The following is a 21,427-nucleotide window of genomic DNA, read 5'->3' as shown; positions in this document are numbered from 1 at the left end:
TTTTCACACCTGGATTTGGGGATCCTCTGCCATTGTTCCTTGCAGATCCTCTCCAGTTCTGTCAGGTTGGATGGTGAACGTTGGTGGACAGCCATTTTCAGGTCTCTCCAGAAATGCTCAACTGGGTTTAGGTCAGGGCTCTGGCTGGGCCAGTCAAGAACGGTCACAGAGTTGTTCCGAAGCCACTCCTTTGTTATTTTAGCTGTGTGCTTAGGGTCATTGTCCTGTTGAAAGGTGAACCTTCGGCCCAGTCTGAGGTCCTGAGCACTCTGGAAGAGGTTTTCTTCCAGGATATCTCTGTACTTGGCCGCATTCATCTTTCCTTCAATTGCAACCAGTCGTCCTGTCCCTGCAGCTGAAAAACACCCCCACAACATGATGCTCCCACCACCATGTTTCACTGTAAGGATTGTATTGGGCAGGTGATGAGCAGTGCCTGGTTTTCTCCACACATAGCGCTTAGAATTAATGCCAAAAAGTTCAATCTTGGTCTCATCAGACCAGAGAATCTTATTTCTCATAGTCTGGGAGTCCTTCATGTGGTTTCTGGCAAACTCTATGCAGGCTTTCATGTGTCTTGCACTGAGGAAAGGCTTCCGTCAGGCCACTCTGCCATAAAGCCCCGACTGGTGGAGGCTGCAGTGATAGTTGACTTTGTGGAACTTTCTCCCATCTCCCTATTGCATCTCTGGAGCTCAGCCACAGTGATCTTTGGGTTCTTCTTTACCTCTCTCACCAAGGCTCTTCTCCCACGATTGCTCAGTTTGGCTGGACGGCCAGGTCTAGGAAGAGTTCTGGTCGTCCCAAACTTTTTCCATTTGAGGATTATGGAGGCCACTGTGCTCTTAGGAACCTTGAGTGCTGCAGAAATTCTTTTGTAACCTTGGCCAGATCTGTGCCTTGCCACAATTCTGTCTCTGAGCTCCTTGGGCAGTTCCTTTGACCTCATGATTCTCATTTACTCTGACATGCACTGTGAGCTGTAAGGTCTTATATAGACAGGTGTGTGCTTTTCCTAATCAAGTCCGCAGCTGGACTCCAATGAAGGAGCAGAACCATCTCAAGAAGGATCAGAAGAAATGGACAACATGTGAGTTAAATATGAGTGTCACTGCAAAGGGTCTGAATACTTATGACCATGTGATATTTCAGTTTTTCTTTTTTAATAAATTTGCAAAAATTTCTACATTTCTGTTTTTTTCTGTCAAGATGGGGTGCTGAGTGTACATTAATGAGAAATAAAATGAACTTTTTTGATTTTGGCAAATGGCTGCAATGACACAAAGAGTGAAAAATTTAAAGGGGTCTGAATACTTTCCGTACCCACTGTATTTATCCTGTTACTCTTTGTATAGATACAGATACACTCAGTGCTGATGGAGGAGATAAAGACATTTGCTCTACCCAGTAAATGCTCCACTGGTTTTCCTTTTTTTTTTTTAAATGCCTCTTACTCCTGGTGAACCTATTGGAAACCACAGTCCGTGCAAAGTGTTAAATGTAGAGAACGTCTGCTACATCACCACATGTCAGGAGCAGAGAGGGGAATCTTAATTTATCACGGAAATGGCCTTCTCACCTCTTTATCAGCCGCTGATAGAATATTAAACAACCAGTATTTTATAACAGGAAAGTTAAGGAGAATATAAATCTTTTCGTTTGACGTTAATGGTTTCATGTTCAAATATTTTTGGACAAAATTAAGTCTTCGCTATCCCTCACTGTCTCCTACATTTGTGCTGTTCTGCTCTAATTAGTAACCAGGCAGTTTAAAAACTCTACATGAAAATTGTAAGTACTAACATTTGCACACAAATGGCATCACTGAGTGCACAATTTACCTGCAGACCTCTTACTCAAGGGTGTCTCACTGCATCTAATCACAGACCTGTGGAATGTAAAATGAGCTTTTTAAACTCACTAAATGTCATGACAAAAAAGAAACAGTCCTTGTTAAGTGTAGTTAAAATATTGAGAAGATATTTGAGTTACAGCTCAACAGTATTTTTCTACCAGAAATATAAGTCTTAACAGATGTCCGTCTTCCCCCTAAAGGCTGTTTTTCCAATTCTAGTTCTGCTTCTAAATTTCAAAGTGAAAAAGATAATTTACTGTGTGTCAGGGGATGCCTTGCTTCACTCTAGTAAACCTGCATCTTTCAAGTTTTCTTCTTTGCAGTCTCTGCAGTAAATCAAATGAGCACACTTCTCTTTTTCTCCTCTCCTGAGACATATTTTGTTTCAGTTTTCTGAAAATCACACAGTTTAGTCAGTGGTAGAGGGTGTTGTTTACCGCAGTAGAAACACTGCTTGGGAGGAAACCTGTCATAAAACAAATATGCACTTTTAGACTGAATTTTGAAATTAAATGTTTTTACATTTGGCTTAGTCTGTTGTAAAAATACCATCGCATCACCCCCAGCTTCGCTCTGTACGCTCGGGCTGTTATCTTTAATGGTGGTATGTGATGACCACAGATAACCTTTGCGCATGCTTCTCCATGTCTGGCTGGATACTTCATGAGAGACAAAGAGCGTCTCAAGAACAGAGAGGAAGTTAGAGTGCTCAGCGTACCCTTCCAGTGACACCATCTCAGGGGAGACTTACTCCATGTGGACAAGAACATAGTGCAGAAAACACCACATAAAAAAGAAAGATAACATCGATCAATGATGAAAATAAATAAATAAATACATAGGATCCTCTTTCGGAGTCATTCATCATCACCTTGCTGTGCTACTTAAACTCCACACAGCTCTGAAGGATACCTAACACCGATTACTATTTAGAGTAACAATCTCTAAAACCTGTTTTCTTTGTAAAACCAGATTAAGACTAGAATATATGTCTCAGCCACACTGTAGGTCTTCCAGGTGACACAGTGATTAAGATGTGTAGCGTATAACCACAATGTGTGTCTGCCTTGATTCTGGCTGGGAAATACCAACTTGTTGCATGACATGTGCCCCCTCCCCATGTTTTCTGTCTCTGCCTAGACTGACTCTATCTAATAAAAAGCAAAACAAATGGCACAGTGTAGGCATGGATGTTGTCAGAATGAAATCCAATCACAGAGACAACCACAAAATATTGTTTGCTAAATAGTTTCCATATAGAGAATTTACAGTGACAAATGATGACCAGCAGACTCAGAGTTGTTTTTGAAAAACTCTTTTGTTCTACAAATAAGAGGAAAAAGTATCATAAGGAAATGTGACTCAAAGGTGAATCTAAATATGCAAGTTCAAAATGTGGAACTGAATGGGATTTTAAAACACAAATATTTACACAGGAAATTGTTTACTGGGAACTGAAAACAACAAGCATAATTCAAAGTATCTAAGATGAAAAACCACAGATGAAACATTTTATATAAAGAATTACGTTAACAAGCTTGTAATTTATTGAATTATAAAATTTGGAACAGAGTCAAAGGAAATGGAAAAATCTTTTTTCATTTTTCTACAGTCATGCTTACTTATGTTTTTGCTTATGTGAAGAACACACTCTTGTATGTAGGTAGACTATTACACAACGTCAACTTACATACAGTTTTATGTAAAAAAAATAAATAATAATAATAATAAACTGCATTCTCTATTTCTTGAAATCCCAAACTTTTCAGCTAAAGAACAAAACTGCACTTTTATCCTGTGACCTCATTAATTACTCGAGCACATATCGGTAGTGATGCTCCACCATTAACAACACAAACAAAAGAAACTCCAGTCCTGATCCTAAGTGTTTCCATGCCATTAAGCATACTGTGAACTAGACAGGAGCTTTGAGTGCCTTTCCACCCCAGGCATATTGCTTACAATAGAAGGGCACACAGTATTTTTTATTTAAAAAAATGCTCAGTTTTATTTAAGGAATACTTTCAGCCATTCTGCCATGAAGTGTCCTCTGTACAAACGTTCCCTGTCCCTCCACAGCTAAAACAGAACAATAAATAATAAAAACCACATACTGGTTTGTAGTTTTTACCCCCCAGTCTGAGGTGAAACTACTGTAGTACATCCTCCGTTTTGAGGTAAGACAATTTAGGAACATCTCTCATGCTTTGACAGAGGTGTTTAATTTCAGACATGATTTGAGCAGCAGCTGAAATTGTTTGCTTGCTCAGTTCTATTCAGTGTTTATCCATTCAGCCTCCATCTCCCTCCTGGATTAGCTGGAAATCTATGTGCCAGTTTAGAGAAGGGTTAGCCCTACTTGACAGTTTTTTCTATCTCTCTAAAAATGACAAATGTCATCAAAGAATCTGGAGGCTAGAGTAATACTGTTTGCCTTGCAGTTTCTGAGGTAATTAAAATGGGAGGGCAGCTACCTCCCTAATGTCAGAGGGATTTTGTTATCAGCGTTTCAAGATGCTATGAAATTAGTCTCTGTGCGCCACAGTCTTAACCGTTCGTATCTCCCTCCTCAGACTCTGGCTTGAGTTGCAGTTTTAGACAAGGTTGCCATCCTGGGCCAATGACTCGATCATTAGAAGGTCAGAGGCATACAAAAAGAGACAGATTGTGCAGCCACCTCTCAACAGGACTCATCTCATCTCGTTTACAGCACAGTGGGTTGCTTTCACAGTGCTATACTCAGGAACGTGACATGGCTAACGCTTACAACCTGAAATGTACATAAGATGCAGCCAGAATGTACAATCCTGCCCAGTAGAAAAACACTTTGTTTTGAGATGCAAATTTTTCATTAGGTGCAGTGAAATCTCACATTTCTGACAGTTTCGCCACACGGCTGAGTACTGCTCCCAAAGCTTTCAGCCTAATGATGCTGCCGTTAATGAGGCAGAGTTTGATGACATCCTATGAATATGAACGCTCTACATACAAGTTATACAATGAGCAGAGAGCTGGCATGGGAATACATGATGAAAGGGTGCATTTATAAATACTTTTCAGAGATTTCTCAACATGAGAGTATGTTTCATTTAGAGAGTCATTTAAATTATTTTTAGCTTTTGCTCAATAATGAGGGGGTCAGTAGTAATAACCCTCTGAAAGATTTCATATGAAGGGTTTGTTGTCCCAAAAAAAAGAAAAAATACAAATTACAAAAAAAAAAACATATTTCTTTCATCTACATATCCTGTGGTATTTGATTATACACATAAATCCAAATAGACAACCAAATACAATGGATGAGAGTGGAAGCACTTAAAAAATGACATTTCAAAAATTCAGCAGCGATGTTCAGACGTCACTCTCTATCCGCATGACTAAATATCACAAGAGCTAAGAGATAAAATATGGACTTAGTAATTTTGGGTGAAACAGAATCTTTGAAAAACTTGATATGGATTCTTGATACAGTATTCACTGATCTCGATGCCATGTCAAGTGTGCAAGTGAGTGTCCCGATAGGATGAAAGTTATTCAGTTCAAAATCTAAGTTTGATATTACAACTCCATTCCAGATCAAAGTATTAAGTATTTTCTTGACACTTTCAGCTAAGATTGGACACTGGAGGTAAAAGGTCTTCCCAGTTTATCAAACTCTTCTTGTCAAGGCAAAGCTGTGAATCAGACGCTGTCAAAGAAAACATACAGTTGAGCTTCAACCCTCTCATCGCATGTTTCTGTGTTGCTTTCCCACATCCGAAGCATTTATTCACACACATGCTGCTTACGACTAAGAATACCCTCACGCTGAGTAATGACTTGTAACATCTCAAGGAATGGCTGTCCCACTCGGCCAACTTCAAGCTGACGGATGTGGTTGTTGTAAAACCACAGGTTTCTGGATCCCAGTCATGCTAAAAGTGACTTTCTGTCTGAAACATACACATAACACAGAACCGTGTTACATGGTGACTGGGCCCAATACCAAAGCTGAGCGATATCCTGAAAAGTGCTACATCACCAAAAAGAAAAAAGAAAAAAAAAAAAAGCAAAGCCATGCTCTCTTCATCTACAGCTTTGGGGAGTAATTAAACCCACTGCTTATGTAGCTGCTGAGTATTTAATTATATCAGTTGTAGACTGCGAGGCACTGCTCCTTCTGGCTAAATTTATGTTTAAATAAAATTAGCCCTTATTGTCCAATGTTTAGCAGACACTTTGTAATTTTTATGTGTATATCCTCAGTACCAAAACCCAGGCACTTAATTGGCATTCAGGAAGTGCTGTCTTTTGTTTCCCATCAATTTTTCATGCTGCGTCCTAGTCTGCTTTTAACCAGGAAGAGGAGTTAGCCGATTTGTTAGATCAGCCTGACTGAAACTGTCCAAAATGAGTGACCCACTTTGGGTTTCAGAAATAAGAGCTTTTATAGATATAGGTGGTACAGTGAACAAAAATGACCATCTTTTCTGTTTCCAGTTTCTCCAGTCTGTTCCCCAAACGCTGCTTTTTCTTCCTCTGATCCCTTTCTCCAATAGTTTTTTTTTCCTCTTGCTTTTAGTTTTATATGACAAACCAAACCCCTTCTCTGCCTCTCAGTCTGTCTGTGCTTTATAAAGCTTTTAAAACATTGATAGCGCCTGCAGAGGACATAGATGCCCACGTGGGAGGAGAGTCGCTGACCTCAGGTGGTTTTGAGCACCTGGCTCTTAGGGGAGACGTGCAGGGAGCGACTCCATAGTTTCTGCTTTGCTTTTAGACCAACGTAAGCTGCAGACCCACTTTCTCTGACTACTGATGAAGTTTTTTTTTTTTTCCCCAGATGTGCCTTTGATCACTGTCTATTTTTATAATCGTTCATTGTCACCAAGATATAAAACTAATAGAGCACATAAAGAGACCAGTGCTTTGCAGTATGGAAATCTGGAAGAAAAACAAAAGTGTTTCTTACTGACTGGATCTCAGTCCTGCCTTAGATGTTTGACATCATCGCTGTAAATTTGTGATAGTATTTTCATCTGTATTTCCTGTGTCTGGCTGCTTTTACTGCTTGTTTGAAGTGTAACAGACAGCACATCACAGTGTGATGAGAAACACAGGCGAACAACACACAGCTTATTTAGGATTTCCATCATAGTCACAGCACATTTAGAAATCATGGGGTTGTTCTTGGCATGCAGTTTCTGCTGATTGCAGATTTTATGTATCTGGCACGAAACCACATGCCTCTGCGTGCTGCGGTGCTTGGTAAAGAAAACAATGACTCTCTCTTTTCCAAAACCTAATGCAGCTTCATATTTCCAAGGATGCATTTAGTCGTACCTCATTTAGTTTGAGGACACTTAACACTCTCAGTGAGTTTGTCTGTTTTGCTGTCATTCATATTATTAATGATTATTTACGACTTCATTCTGAAATAAAATAATTATGGCCTGTGCAGCAAACCTCTCTGCAAAACCAGTCATCGCGTGTGATCTCCCGCAGAGATTATTTTCCAGTAGACTATTGTAGCTGCACGTTACAACTGACCATCTCCCCACACATGTGGGAACAAACAGTGATTTAAATGTCAGAACTGGCCCTGCTCACTACATTGCAACGCTAAAGCAACATAGGCATATCAGAGCAGTCAAGCATGGCATTAGTTTTCTAAATTCCCTGAATTTGTTGGGTTTTAAAGGATTACCCGAGTGTCCATGGCTCAGTGCTAAAGTTTCCAGATTTTGCATCTATAATGATTGATATGTAGAGCCTTTTTTAAATCTGTGGCCGCTTTTTAATGGTTGTTAATCTCTTAAGGTTATGTATCATTGGCAAACTCCCATTCCCACTGTTTAGCAGTGCCCTGAAAATAAAACATGTTACTGTCAAACAAATCTTGTTGTAAATGGGAAAGGAAAGTCATTTTTTATATTTTTTTTCTGCTTTCTGTCTAGATGAAAATAATATCTAAGATTAATAAAACAACTTCCCCAATGTGATATTGCCTGTAAAGGGTAAGTCATCATTTCATGACTCAGCTGTGTGAATAGACAAGATTATTTCTATAATAATTCAACTTTTGCAAAAATGATAGTGTTTCCCTTTTGGCCTCTTGAATAAAATCATATCCTGAGAAAATGTAAATACATTTCATAAGCTACATAATGTACATTACCCTTCACAGCCCCACTCATAAATAAACTCATGAAGGTTTATAATTCAGCAACAATCTATTAAATGCTTTCTCTAAGCTATTGCTCATTAATGGTTGCTGAAAAATTCATAGTGTTAGCATTCAAGCAGCAGTTAGCAATTAAAGCCAATGTAGGGACAGACAATGCAAACTAGCTTCAGGCTATAAATGCTATGATACAGTATGTGCCTCCACCTAATCAATTAATATTCGGGGCTACAGTCACTATAAAAAATAAATACTTTCTAATATTGATCGGTTCTTCTCATTAACAAAGAAACTTGGGGACAATATTGTGTTTTTAAGTACACGTATTGAACCGGTGTTCAAATGTCTGGTAAGCTCTATTGACTTTAGGTATAACTTTATATGCTTAAACAGAGCAATTGTTGCCAGAAGAGGTGTTGTTTCAAACATTTAATAGTTTGAAATTTATTAGTGTTTGTTGTTGCTCTGGTCCATTGGTTTAAAACGGCCAATTTATTACAGCATGTATTATGGTTCCAGCATTTGAAAGAGCTATATATGCACTCATTTCAGCTAAATTAATTTAAATCAATGCATCTGTCCTGATTACCATTTCTTATGTTTTGAGAATAAGGAGCAAGAGATAGTAACAATTGCAAAATGGCGACATGCATCAGTGACATTGACTGCAGTTGAAATTAATGAGAGAAAATTTCTGTGATAGTTAATTTAAGTAAAATCTCAAAGGCCTTTTTACTCTTTCAGATCAAGTGGAGACTTTTCCTTGACAAAACATTTTTATTTTATAAAAATGTTGGTGTTATTTACTTTTGCCCCTGATTTATTTACAATATACACATAGCGTTAATGCAACACCGTATAATTAGTATGTCATTATTGTTGAAAATTCCCAAACGTTATAAATGCAGATTTTAAAGAATGTTTAATCTTCAAATTATATTATTCATTGTCTTTTAAAATCTGCTTTCTTTTTAACTCATTTTATTTTGAAAGAAATTTTGGCCCATCTGCTGCCTTCTCATGGCATCATAATGTTTATATATTTGAAACTGTTCTTGCTTTCTTTCCTTTTCTTAATGTATTTTTTTCTCCGATAAACAGATGGCCCTGCTATGATCCTTTCTTATTGTTACCATGGTAACCATACAGTGCAGGTGCAAACTTATCCCTCGCCGAGGTCTTGAGGCTTAAACAGGTTTATATATACAGGATGTGCACATACATTGTTTTTTTTCTTCTTCTTCTTTTTACTTTGTTTTTATTAAATACAGCCACACTTGTCAGCGGACATGTCAGAGCTGTGAATTTACACGCCTTTTATCTTCGGTGCAGTGGCTGTCATTATTAGGTGTGTTTCCCATTTTACCATGCCATTTCATTTCTCCTTCTCCAGATAAAGTGATAAGAGTTTAAAAGAGTTTTTGACGTCTAGATGACGGGCAAGAGGACTAAATAAACCCAGCAGCTTTACACACTTTTGACTCACAGTCTCAAAGGAACACTGTAAAAAGATTGTGTCTTCCCTGCAGATGAAACATATACTAAAAAATATTGCATAAAGCTGTCTATTGTTGATCATGTAAATATGACCGGCATTGCTTTCCTTTTTTTTTTTTTTTTTATCTTGATGTCAAGAGATGAAACAAAAGAAAGAATATTTCAAGATAATTCTGAGTTGTATTTTAACTTACAACATGGAAGGCGACTGAGTTTGAAACACTGGATCGTGTTTACATCCAGGTTGTTCTTATAATGTAGCTGTGCTCATTTATGCAATAAAGACTGCATTGTCTGTGTGTCTGTTGTATGATGCAACATTTTGTCTCACAAGCACGAGTGTCACACATAAAATATGTGTGCAAATAAACCTAAACCCAAACCTGAAACATCAGGCCTCATAAACAAGAGTGATCATGGCAATAACTAATAGCACATGAATCTATATTGATGTCACTGACTTTTCGCCCTGTGTGGTCTCATGCTTTGACTAGCCAAGACTCAGTTGTGACACTGATGCCGAAACATCCTTTATTAGTTGCTAAAGGCACACATTCAGTATGTTTTGTTTTGTTTTGCAGCAGCCTGAAATCCATCTTTTCTCATTTACAATCAAATCAGCAGTTTTCCCATAGATATTCAAACCTTTTACTGTCATCACAGTACTAAAAAATTCATATATTCACATCTATTAGTGTCATTGGTGCAGTGGGTTATTCACTTACGGCAAATTAGTGGACTGAGAGGAAAATGGAAGAGGCCCTTTAGACAAATCACACATCTAACAGGGCAAAGCTCAGGGTTGATTTTAAGAGGCCGACTTGATGAACATTGGACGTCAGAATGAAACATCAAAGAAATCACAGTTCATTACCAATTAAAATTTAATATGTGAAGACAAACCGAGTCAGACTACCAAAACTTTGACAGTATGTGTGCCGTTTTTAAAAGCCCGTCCACAATCCTTTCACTGCGGTAGGAACAGTAATGCATAAGGAATCCAGTATTTTTTACCGCGATCATGTCCTCTCAAAGGGCCTGTATTGTTTTGCTTGAATAGTCTTTATCTTTGTGTCTCAATCGCTATGTGAACAATCCATTACTTGGTCAAATATGTTGTTTTAGAAGAGTAGACAAACATCCATATTTAATGATACTGTTTGTTTCCAACTCTCTTTTTCTCCAGAGTGCCATCCCGGCTAGTTTACTGTATGTATAGCATCAAATCATCAAACTCAAGTGTATGTTTTATGCACCACCTGCAAAAATTCTATGCTTTTATGCGGCTGAGCGATTAACCTGTTAAACTCCAGGCAGAGTGGGAAGACTGACTCACAAAACTGACAAAAGGCATCAATAATTCAGTATCTGCTGTTCTGAATGCTACAGGCTGGAAATTAATGTTGCATTCTTTGTTTAGTTGTAGCTACTACAGTACATAAATTCTGATATTACACCAGGAACATCAGGCTTTATAACAAAACAGCCTCTGGAGCAGGAGCTAATCCAGAGACCCTCATGAATAAAACATCTAGTCTAACTCTTAGTATATTAAATATTTTAGGCCTACGTAACATATGCAATTTTAAATCAGTAACAATTTGTTTTTGTTGCTCAAGTCAAGAAAACAAAAGCTAAGAAAATAAAGCAATACATGAACAATAGAGAATGTCCTGTAGAAAGGATTCCATATGTCATTTCCTACTTAATCACTCAAGTTTTACTGTTTTTATTCAAGTTAATTTTGCTTGTTATTGTCCATTCAGTTTAAATCATCTCCTCAGTTTATAAACATCTAGTCAAGTTTAACAGCCTCTTTCCAGCCTTTGGGAACTAATAACAAAGATTTTTATTTCTATCAGCTGTTTGTCACTGTCACTCTACAGTTTGCTTTTCGTTCTTCTCTCCAAAATGCAATCGCATCAGCTGCAGTCTATGCCAGTGTTTAAAACTGTTTTATTGAATAAAGTGTTTTCAATTAGTCTTTCCTGATGGAATCAACACAGCAGCAGCATTTGTCACTAATGTAATAATGTCACAGAAGTGCAAATATGCGATCACTTCTATGGCATTCATTATCTGAGAACTGTGCAGTAAAGGAACAGAGGGTGCATGATATAGTGGCCTCACTACTCTTTACAAACTGTATAAATTTCATTCACTGTTGCTTTGTCTATATTAGCAACGTTACTGTAGCATTACAATTTAAACCTGAGCAAAGGTTAATGGAGTGCAGAGGATAGAGCAAGCACACGGTGAAACCGAACGTGCCGTCTGGCTCGCATTTTGATCTCTGATAACAAGGTTCATAACCCATCATCTTTCTGCTAAAGTCAATGAAATAGTGGCTTTATTGAAAAAGATGTGATATTATGTGTGTGTGAATCTGCCACTGTACTAATGCTGGTGTTAGCCTTTCGGTCTTATGGTTTATGTCCATAAACTTTTTTTTTCCTGCAGTTGTTTGTGCTGAAAGAGAAGGGAGACCAATAATTCGAACCACATGTCAATTTTAATGGCAATGATAGAACATTTGAAAGGTCATGCAAGACATTTCTTTATTTTTCTAGTGTATAAAGGCCATGTGCTGCACCGCATGAAGGGCATCCACAAGTGTGTGGTTAAAAAGTGGCCTCTGCTTTGGGCTAGAGTCTGTGAAATCAGCCCTCACTGTGATACATACATGCTAGAACCATAAGAAGCATTGTACAGAAGATTCAACAATCTTTGAGGCAGCAAAGGTCAGAGAGTTTGATTCGAGCTAACTGATGTCATATGCCAGGTTTGCAGCAGCTCAGCCTTCACAAAAACTTTGACTCTAAAGCAGACTAATTGCTGTAAAATGGAAGTGACCTGATAACCCAATGTCTCTCATATTGGTCTGTGGCGTATTTATCTTTAATTGGCTGCAATGAAGTTTTAGGCCTTGATCCAGTCTGTATTTTAAATGACATTTCATTGCTTTGACTGACATTTTCATCATATTTTTATTCACAGGATTTCACAAGGCCACCCTATCAAGACAGCTATCAAAACACCTCTGCCTATGCAGGAAACAGCCACCAACTCCTTTGTGCAACTTTTGAAATAGCTCTACTCTAGAGCAATGACAGCAGTTTAGACAAGATTTATTCTAATGTTAAAGTAGGAGTAGTTCATCCAAGTGCAGGGAGGAATAGCAACCCAAGATAACCTTCTACAAAAGACAGAAATGTCAGACTTATTTCTTCTGTGGCCACTGGGATAAACAAGAAAGGCAGAATTGCAGTATGCTAAAAACATAGTTTTAAAACAATTACATATGCATTGCATTTTTTTAAGCATTTAAAAAAATGAGTTACCATGGGTTGGTAATATTTATGTAGAATGAGATGCTTATTTCCTCCAGTATTCCTGAGCTTGTTGATCAGTCTCAGCTGGCGTAAGGACTTTGAAGCTCGGTGACAGGTACAGTCAATCCGCTGAAATAATAGGTGAAGGAAGGAAAGTAATGTGGACAAGTCTTAGCTTTGGCATAGCAAGCCTATCTTGTGTTGTTAACAAGAGAAGGTACTGTACCGCTTAACACTGTGAGAGACAGCTGGCTGATTAGTACAACACCAATGGCCTTGGTCTGGGAGGTGGTTTCAATCTTCTCATCTAAGACTGTCTAGACACTGGGCGATTTTCAAATCTTCACCATGGGAGACCACAGGCGTGAGAACAGTTTTTAACAAATATAGGTACGCAGCATCTGTTTGGTGATGTGTCCTAGGCTGCTTGCTCTGATTGGCTGTTGTGGGTATTCTGTCGGAGCCTCCCAGATCAGGGGCTTGTAATTATCAAACATCTTTGATATATAAGTTCAGAGATACATAACCTACATAAAGCGCTTCCCTTCAGCTGTTTTATGGTGGCATCCGCGTGGCATCAGCGTGCTCTGGCTCAGGTCATTTCAAGTGCAGATTGAGTGCAGGCCAGCGGGGAATGGGAAGGGAGCATTGGTACGAGGCAATGCCTTGTGTGAGTACTACCTAACTCACACCGAGGAAACAACTAATAATAATAATTTAAGTGTATTTGCAATAATGTCAAACTGTTTTACCATCTAGATTTATTAGATTTATTAGACTTCTGATAACGTACCGCCAAGGCATGTTGTGAGGTGTTGTTTGAGATGCTTCAACCATACATTCATGCTGTGGCATTCATGTGTAATTAACACAGCATCAAGACATGAGGTCAGTGTATTTATCTTTAAACAGTGTATGGTTGAACATGAATGATTTCTTATTTAATCTCAGTGGAGATGGCACAGCTGAGGGATTTTGACACAGATAATAAAAACAGTAAAGTGTCACATATTTAAGTGTCAGCACAGCTGTTAATTATTTTGTTCTCTAAGGCATTACTCCTGGGGCGGCGTTGAAGAAGCTGAATGTTCAGCATATTCACAACAGCTTATGTTAAGTGAAACAAAACAGTGACAGCTAGTTTAGTGCAGTGGGTTTGCCAATAGCTGTGACTTTCTTGGCAAACGATGTATTGAATTCAAATCAGATTTTGATGTTACTGGAACAACTTCATTAATGTTTACATACACTTGCCAAAGTCTGTTTTTTGAAACACTAAACCACCTAGTTTATTGTACTTACAAGTCCACTGAAAGATTATGCAAATGTAAGATAGTGTTATGAAATTACACAAGTTACTTAATTAGAAAATTGACTTTCTGAGATCAGAAAATACTCCGTGAACATTTTCCGAGGTATATTTCAGGTTGTTTGGCTTTATGCTACTCTATCTGAAGAGGAATACTCTGGGATATAAATATGTTAGTATGAGGAGGATGGCTATTTCTTCATGAAAATACCAGCAAAATACCAGCTGATGAGCCTGTCAGCTGTAGGGCAGAGGGGTCCAGCTGGGCTTTATGAGCTTCTATTGTGTTTCTTTTGTTGCTGCTTTAGTTAAAATTGCAGAAAGGAACAACAATGATGTGCCTTGACAGGTATTCAGAGCCACCTCAAAACTACTTCTGTTACAGACAGTAGCGTTCACTTTTCAGGGTCTGAACACAGATCGTTCCAGCCAAGCTAGAGTGTCAGTGTCGTAGGCAGATTTGCCACAGAGGAATGTGTATGCAGCCCACTGCCATGTGCTTCTCTGTCATGGTCAGGCCAAATGACAGCCAGACAGGAGTCTCTGTCACTCAGCTTGCAGCAGAGGTGGAAGATTGTCTGGGGCCAAGAAACATGCACTTGAAAATATGGCAAGAGAGAGTGTCATATCATCCAAACATCACTAAACACTCTGGCTGCAAGTGAAAGTGATGTTTTTTAAAGCACAAGAAGCCTGAAAACACCACGGAAAGGGTGTTTTTCAGTTTTACAAATGAGTTGAAGTTACTGGGATTAAGGCAGTAAGTAATTCAGTTGAACACTGACTAAATCCTGCCCTGAAATAGTGATTTCCAGCCGTAGTGTAGAAACTGCTAACTAGGATAGGCATTTTAAGTTATGGTGGTGTCGTCAAGCTGCAGATCCTGTGGATCCAGGCATGAATGCTATTCTTTTTGTAACAATGCAGATCTTTTTAATCTTCTACGTTGCTCAGTAGCTGGAAACATCAGTCTTATTTGCTTAGCAGTAGCATTAGCTTCTAATTGATTAAAAACGTATTTGCTACTGACAAGCGTCATTTGAACTAACAAAAGCATTGGTTGTCTGACAACTGTTGTGTTGTTTAGGCTGAAGTTTTAGTTTTACAAGAATATACAGAAATGTAATAGTGACTGAACTGTGGTTTTAAAGACTGAATTCTTTCTTTGAAAACAATGTGGATTTTTAAATGTATCTGAGAATTGTTACTGTAAATATGCAGTGTATATAGTGTAGCTCCTTATTTGTTTTAACAGCTTCTTTAACTTGCTCATCGTGCTCCATCAGATTGCACTGAACAGCTGTTCTGAGAATAAGAGGGAAATACCATGGGTACACTCTGTTGCTAAATACTAATCAAATCAACATAACAAGTGTCTGATTTGATTAGTAGCGTGTCAAAGACATAAAAAAAAAACACAGTCTAGACTAACAAAATTAACCTTTACGTATGCAAACATGCTAGTTTGAAATATTAATTGCCTTGGAGCAATTAGAGTGTATCATAAACCAGGAAATCTTTGCCCTGCGTCAACACTTGAAGGCATTTTGGAGTTTGCCTAGGCGTTGAGTTTTGTCTCAAGAAGCACTGTGGAAATCTATAAGAATTCCGACTGGGAGAAACCAGAAACAAACAAGCCCAATGTTTTTCTAGCAAGTTGCTTCTTTTAGTAAAGTAAGTCAAACCAAACGCTTCTTTTCTGTTTCGGAGCACTTACAGGAGGAGCAGGAATAATCACAGGCTTTACTGAGAATGTCTGACAATGTGGTCATGAGATTGGATGTGTTTGTCGCAAACTATTCATTAAGTCATCATGAATACCGAGCTGTCCAAATGGGACTTGTACCATATCTTTATCAATAATATAAGTCTGTCTCTTAGACTTCATCATTCTGTCCCTGAAATGTCTGAAGCAGCTGTGTAGAAACCTCAATTTCCTCTCATGCACAACAAGGTTAGACAAAGATCAGTTTAAGAAATGCAGTGTGTTAAAAATCTGTATGCTTGTTTGCAAAAATGAAATTATCATGGTGGTCTCTCATTATTCTTGGCCATTTAAACAAAATATAAACAAAAAAAAAAAAAAACAGTGAGGCTTATCTTACCTCTTCCTGCTGACGCTGTCTATTCTAGGCTTTTTGTTTGAGATGTCAGCATCCTTAGCTGTGAGAAATAATGAACATCCAGAAGGAGAATAAAGAATTTTTTAATAGCCTTCTCTATTGATGTGGTAAAAGTCAATGTGGAGACCATTTATAATGAGGCAATCATTAGGTTGACCCCGTGATATTATCATTTCGCAAAATATACCCCGAAATTCTCCTCGCCCAGAAACCTTCCCCCAGACAAGCAGCCTAAATTGTCTTATGCTTGTTACAACTGGAAAAACCAACAACACATTACATGCTTCTGCAGTGTGTGAAAATTAACATGAATCATGCAAATTGCAAAAGGTTTTGCACACAGCATTCAGCTGGGCTTGTAAAGATCAGTGGTGCCTGTTGACTTGAAAATGCACATTTGAAATGTGATCATGTGAACCACCAACCCGGTGGATTAATTGAGGAGAAAATTCTTTCCGACAGGCTTTTAGCTGCTATGCTCAGATATAAAAAACTGCCCATTAAAAACATTAATAACTCCATGTCCATTTCAGTTCATCTGAGATTACCCCTGTTCAAACCAATCTTTCATAATTTCTTCAAGATGAGAGCGGTGAGAAGAGCCAACAGTTTGCTGTTTCCAGTTTATACCATGAAGCATAAATCTCTATTGTGTGGAAGATGACTGTGGTGTGTAATATTAATTATACCAACATCTGCTCAAAACTGCAGGAAGTGACAAAAATGAACACACTGTGAATCCAGTTCTATTAAAATCTAACAAAAGCAACCATATTATGTCCTGCATAACGACAACGTGTGAGATGTAATTCAAAGTACTGCCTGATGATTTTTTTATTTATTTATATATATATATATTTTTTAAGATTCATTCTAAGGCCCAAAGTATGTGGACACGCAAACATTTTAAAACTATGGCAATATATTATTCTCTTAAACAACATCCACTCTTCTGGCAAGACCTTCCACAAGGTTCAGGATCCCAGCTTGAGAGATTTGCTTCCACTGAGTCACAGGAGCATTAGTGAAGCTGCGGACACTGATGCCAGGTGATAAGACATGGCAGGCAGTTGGTGTCGCAGCTCTGGGGTTTTGGTCAGTGGTCTGTGTAGTCCAGTCAGGTTTTTCCTCAGCAAACAGAGAAAATGGTTTTTCTAAGGATCTGGCTTTCCCACTATGTCTCCAAGACAAACCAAACACTGGCTCTAGACAGTGAGTCACATTTTGTTTTAAAGGGGAAGGCCACTGTAACCCTCCTTCACACCTGGAAATGGAGAGAGTGAGGGGGTGTGAGGGGTGCTCACTAGGTTGCATTCTGCGATCTCACCACTAGATGCCGCTAAATCTTTCACATTTTACACATTGCACCTTTAGGGCAGGGGTCACCAACCATGGTCCTCAAGGCCCACTGTCCTGCTGGTTTTCCAACTACCTGTGCTCTTCCAGTTTCTGATTGGCTGAGCACACCTGATCCAGGTAATCAACAGTGTGTAGGGCAGGGATATCTGGAAAACAAGCGGGACAGCGGGCCTCAAAAATATGCTTTTATGATGTTAGTGGTTTCATCATTGAAAATATGTCCCCCTTCTAATGTGGACTTTGTTGTGCTATATAATACATTAACTTCCTGATAAATACTATTGTTGTTAGAAATCGTCTAACTAGGCTTTAACATGATATTGTTAATAACCTGTCGGCACAAATGAGTATTAACGTTTTACAGGAAGATTTAGGCTTTTAAATAATAGCAAAAATTGACCTAGCATTGTGTCTTTTTTCATGAATAGAAAACCAAACACATCATTTAATTGAAGAGATTATTGTCGTATTCTGCAGTGCAGGAAGTAAATACATAAAGTATGAATGACCAGTATTCTTGAAATGATACCAACACAAACAACTGCCTACCTGGCAACAGTTTCCTCTAACAAAAAAAGTAAGTGTACTTGATAGCACTTGATTACTACCGAATGAAATAGCTGCTGAATCTTTCTGAGGTTATTCCTGTACTTCTCACCAAAGCCTCATTTATACAAAATTTTGACTTGTGGAGACAATCATATATCACTTCAAGAAACAAATGTTTTTGTTTTTTTTTTTTTTTTATTCCTATAACACATTTCTGCTGTTTGATTGAGCTAAAGATAAAGTCACTGGAGAGGGCCCTTGGCAAAGTTGTTTCCAGTTTTCTTCACATATTTATTGCCTAAACAGATTATTATTGAAGGAAATATGAAGTCACATTTTGTTGTGAATGATATCAAAACTGTCATCACGAGATTACAAGACATCTGCTAACAGGGAGCTACAAAGCGCTCTTACTCACTGCTTTTGTACGCGCTCAACTACAGAATAGGCCTTTCAAAAGCCCTCTATTCTATCACTGCTATCATGAGAATATATTGCTTGTATGTGCAAGAGTCATTAGGCAATTAATTTATTGTATAACTTTACACACCCCAGTGTTCAATTCGATTTATGAGAGCAGATTGATGTTGAAATTCTTCAAATGAACTAAGCTTTCCTTTGACACAACGGGAGGGTCCACATTCACTGCAGCGTAACCACTTCAAGGATTGGTCAGTTTCTCTGTACACACCAGAGATTGTTTTTCTTAGATGATTAATCAGTAAAGAGTTTATAGTGGTTAATGATGTATAGTAATACATGCATTGTACAATGCATTGCTGAAGAAAAACTGGGGCACTGAAAGAGATAAGTTTAAATTCCAATTCTCTTGTATTTCAAAGATAAAAAGGGAAATAAATTGATGACAATAATGAATTTGACGTATGTTCTTAAAAATGGCATGTAGGCCCTATATTTATTTTATTTTTTTATTTTTTTTGGATTCAAGTGAATTGGGAAATTTCTAAAATACCCTCAGTGTAAGATTCTTTTTATATGTGAAGCATCAAAAAGCCACAATGGATGAAATCATGTGATTACAGTGCTTAATTGAAACTGACGTGAAATACAGACAGCTAGAGATACAGAGCAGGTTTCACGAGTAATTACATGTTAGTTAACCCATGTGGATAATTTTCTTGAACTCGTTTTTCCTCCGTGTACCTGCTTCAAGTGTTGATTATTGATTTTCATGGTCCGTTCACTTTTACAAAGAATGAATGAAAACTAAGCAGTCATTCAGAAACACAGTGTTAAGTTACATCTTGACACAGTTAATACTGACAAACAGGAACTTAGGTTCAACAAACATAGAATCCATAGCCACATCCACCCATAGAATAATGGATGTGGCTAAACCTGCACATGGGCACATTCTATAGATATCAGCCATTTGTTCTTAACTGTTGTTGTTTACTTTAAGGTATCCAGTGCTGCAGAATGTAAATGTAGGGCAAAATATATGTGGTGACTGCCCAAATGTTTGAAGCCATCCTATTTCTCAGCTAACTGCTCCAGTAAATTGTCTCACATAGGTCATATATCATTTGGACCCAAAGTGTGTTTATAGCTGCAATAACTGCAACAAGTGCAACTTTTGGGGAAAAAAAAAACATCACAGAAAACATCAAAGTTGTTTTAGTTTTATTTTTCTGACTTGCTGTCAGAGGAAATGTTGCTTCATGATGCTCAAAGCAGTTTCTGTAAGCAATCAAGTGTGACTGCTGCGGCTAAGGAGTTAATCATTGGTTATATTTTGAAATTCATTCTTCCCCCTCTCATGCATTCTTTCCAAGAGGTCCATTCAGAATACCAAAACTTTTGCTTTCATATTCACCAACCATCATATCAGTGTATGCTAAATCCCAGTAATACGCATTAAACATTTAAAACAACAAGCATTGTTTTGCATTTTCAAAATAACACAGAAATGAAACCAAACTCAGAGGTCACAATTTACCATTGTTAGTCTGTGTTTTGGCTCTAACTACTACACAAGAATTAAAACTGCTAATTGCAATTTTTATCTCTTTGCATTTGTCCAGCTGACACAGCAGTGAAGTGGCTGCACATCTCCCGCAAGAATAACTTCTGTTTATGTGTTTGGAGCAGTGGGCATCTTTCTGTGTTTAACATCCTTGTCTTCTAAATTAATTGCAAATTGCTGTGTGTCAGTGAAGCACTCAGTCATTCCATGAAATAGCTTGGAAAAAAAAAAAACACTTGGATGAAGGTGACTTGACTTTATTCACAGAATTTTTGAGAATTGACATTCACTCAAAAAAGTATTCTGTCATTTTTGCTTCTTTGAACAAACATATTCAATGTATTTGTCTTTAACAAGTTAAAAACATTATGTTGCTCTTTATGTCCAAAAAGACACATGGAAAGTAATTTATGACATGATAAAACTGTGGTTTTTAACCATAATCTGCTAAATATGTTGCATTTAGGCTACTTACAGTATTTCCATTTAAATGTATTGTTATTGACCATCTCTATAGATTTCAGCCGAACATTTGAGGACAATGGTAAAAAAAATGCTTTTGATATTAGGGTGTAATGTTTGGTTTTATTCCACCTATAAACATTTGACACATTTCTCTTTAAGCTCTCCCTTCAGCAGCCTGGATTACACAAGTTAATCTGTATATCTCTAAAACATTATCCTGCATTTGTGATGGTGTGTTTATGGCAGATTCACTTGCTGTGTCAAACTACATCTGCTGGGGAGATTAAGGGTGTGTGCATGGCTTTACTGGAAGTGCTCAAACAAGCTGCTCAAAGGGCTGAGGGCTATACCAAGATCCATTCAAGGATTACATCCTCATATCTCCTCCCATCTTGAGTATTGAAAACTAGCGAGATGTTCAATGAATTGCAACAGCCATTTCACAGTCGAGGTGTTGTCTGTCCATTTCCTCAGTGATAAAGAATATCTTACTGTTGGTTTTTGGGGCTGTAACTGGCACAAATAGTGCGGAACAGCCACCATAAGCAAGTTTGAGGTCCTGCAGAGGTTTTCTGTGCACTGAGTTGAGATCTTTGGTTGGTGTTCACCTATTGTTTGCAAGTCTTTGAGTCAGTGCGAGTGAGAAGGCACTTGCCATGCTTTCATCCTGGAAATGATTAAATATACATGAAAGAAACCAAAAAACTCAGATGCCATTATATAAAGCCACCCCTCTATAATCAGAGGCATTAAATGGAGTGTTTGTTTAGCAGCCATCTTTGTGTTTT

The 21,427-nt window shown here is 38.0% G+C and overlaps 1 protein-coding gene across 1 annotated transcript in view; it reads left to right on the top strand.

Moving 5' to 3' along the window:
- Positions 1-21,427, top strand: part of hs3st4 (heparan sulfate (glucosamine) 3-O-sulfotransferase 4) — a 67,745-nt gene that overhangs the window by 32,958 nt on the left and 13,360 nt on the right. The gene's annotated exons all lie outside the window — the stretch shown is intronic.

Source organism: Mastacembelus armatus, chromosome 8, assembly GCF_900324485.2.
Source record: "Mastacembelus armatus chromosome 8, fMasArm1.2, whole genome shotgun sequence".
Classification (NCBI taxonomy): Eukaryota; Metazoa; Chordata; class Actinopteri; order Synbranchiformes; family Mastacembelidae; genus Mastacembelus; species Mastacembelus armatus.
Note: the sequence above shows the minus strand (reverse complement) of the source record. Positions and strands in the feature narration are given on the sequence as shown.